Source organism: Aplysia californica, unplaced genomic scaffold (assembly GCF_000002075.1).
Source record: "Aplysia californica isolate F4 #8 unplaced genomic scaffold, AplCal3.0 scaffold01503, whole genome shotgun sequence".
Lineage (NCBI taxonomy): Eukaryota > Metazoa > Mollusca > Gastropoda > Aplysiida > Aplysiidae > Aplysia > Aplysia californica.
In genome coordinates, this window is record NW_004798773.1 from 1 (window position 1) to 2493 (window position 2493).

A 2493-nucleotide genomic window follows, 5' to 3' on the forward strand; every position below is an offset into this window, starting at 1 on the left:
ACACACACACACACACACAATTAAGGTCTTAAGGTCTCTGCCCCGCCCCACTCGCACAGAGACCATGACCCACAAACCTCCCACCCACCCATGCACACCAAACGATAACATAAAGCATCACAAACGGACGCTTCAATGTCCAGTAGGCGAAACTGCAAGGACAACTGACCGCTAAAGAGGGGTCAAGCCGACGGACTAGCACAGGCAGCCGTCTGTTCACCTCGTTGGTATTAGTTTTTTTAGTATGAGTTTTTCGCCTTTAGGCACTTGCAACACAATTAGGTCACACAGGTGCCGAAGATTTAGAGGTGTTACTAGAGAAGAACATACTATCCATATATGGGTTTACGTCTAGGCTATGTGAGTAACTCAGATAGCCTAGGTTTAAAGTTTAAGGCCCAAACAACGAACTTTTTGCACTATAAAATCCAAACCAGGGCGAATAAGTTCTGTTTCTGTACGAATTTTACGGCCCTTGGAATACGATCATATCATAATATAAGTGCCGAAAATTAGCGGTGGTACTCGAGAACAAGAAACACAAAAAGGAGGAGAGATGAGGGCGGTAGATGCTGAATGTTTAATCGGAAAGAAGCAGCAAACCTCGCCAGAGCACCCGCCAACCACCCTCAGCGAACAAGTGCTAGCTCAAGATCCCTCACAGTGATGTGATAAAGAACGCGAGGAATTGCACACAAGACATCGGTTAGTGGGGCGATTAGCGGGTGCTCTGGTGTGGTTTGCTTCTTTGTTCTCCTACCAAACATCTGTCGTCCTTATAAAAATCTTTTCTCTCCCTTCTGTTCATTGAATGTTTCTCTCAAATAATACATTTTGTACTCTCATTTTCGGCACTTGTATCATGACTTATTTGTGTTGCAAGAGCAGGATAACTGTTACTAAAAACCAAAATATAGAATGAGCCCTTGCTCGCTGGCACTAGATCTAGATTCCTTTGGCGTAAAGTGATCATGTTTCAAAATTTTGAGTCAATGTAATAATGGTCATTTAGAGCAAGGGAAAACTAAAACAGACGGGACAGAAGGAAAGACAGACACAGAGACAGACAGACAGACAGACAGACAGACAGACAGACAGACAGACAGACAGACAGACACAGTAGGAAGTACCAATGGCGCACTGCAAGCACCCACAACAACATGGGGAAAAAACACCATAAAAAACCCAAAAGTGTATATTATGAAAAACAGTCAAACGGACGAGTAAAAACAGGAAGGCAGCTTATCACACGAATTGAAGATGAGAAAAAAAAATACCAAACAAACCGAAGATCAGAGAAACGAACACACGATAAAGGAATAAACAATTCGGTTTTTTTTAGTTTTAGAAAGCGTTGTACAACACTTGCAACAACACAATTAGGTCATAATATAAATGCCGAAGATTAGAGTCAGAGGTGTCACAAGACAATATAACAAAAATGAAAAAGAATGAGGAGCGATCTATTTATAAGGAAGATAGCCTATAGATGTCTGAGAGGGAAAAAGGAGCAAACGACACCAGAGCACCCACTAAACACCCGCAAGCAAACAAACAAACCGAAAATCTTTTTAAAAAAAAATTAAAACGGACAATAGACCAACAGTAAATTTAATGTAGGTACAAAACAGACGATAACTATACAAAAAACAACAAATAAAATTATGTATATAAATATAGACACTCAACACACGATACCTAGAGATACCAAAGACTCGGCGAAAAAATCCAAAAACCAAACAAAAAATGTATTTAAAAAAAACAAGCCCAACAAACGATTACTGTACTACATTTGACAAACAAACAAACACACAAACTAACAAACTATAAACAAACAAATGTATAAGCCCAACACACGCAACCTCTATACCATTGACAAACAAACACACAAACAAACAAATAAAAGAACAAATGTACCAAAAAAACAAGTCCAACAGACGATTTCTAATACCACTGGCAGACAACAACAAAAAACAATGTATAAACAGACAAGCCCAACTCACGATTACTTTACCATAAACAAGCAAACAAATAAATAAATCAAACAAACAAAACAAAACAATCAAACACGGTGGCACGGCGCACATAGCGCACTCCACCTTTGTCCCTATCCTACCTGGCGAGTGTGGTTGGCGGCGGCACAGGAGAGAAGGCAGAATGAGGCACTGGTTTTATCCAAGGAATTTGACACACAAAGAACAAACTATCACAGAAACTCCCGGGGCTGAGTCAGTCAGCTGAATGGATGGATGGATGGAAGGACGGACGGGGCCGATGGACGGGTGGGTGAACGGTTGGCTCCTTCCTCTTCCTCTTCCTCTTCCTCTTCCTATCTCTGCTGGAATTAGCCAACTGAATAACAACAACACTGCACTAACTAAATCACTGATTATACACCACACTGCACTGAAGTGAAGTGAAGATCCGAACTCCAGTGCTACAGCCAGTAGTACGTTGAGCCTTCAGCAACACTCGTCATAGCCTGGAGGGGGG

General features: G+C 41.4%; 1 long non-coding RNA gene across 1 annotated transcript in view; it reads right to left on the reverse strand.

Annotated features, from left to right (window-relative positions):
* Positions 1-1577: 1577 nt before the first annotated feature.
* Positions 1578-2493, reverse strand: part of LOC118479037 — a 2015-nt gene continuing 1099 nt past the window's right edge. Inside the window, exon 2 of the long non-coding RNA XR_004859438.1 lies at positions 1578-2482. This is a non-coding gene — a long non-coding RNA (uncharacterized LOC118479037). The remainder of the gene's footprint in view (positions 2483-2493) is intronic.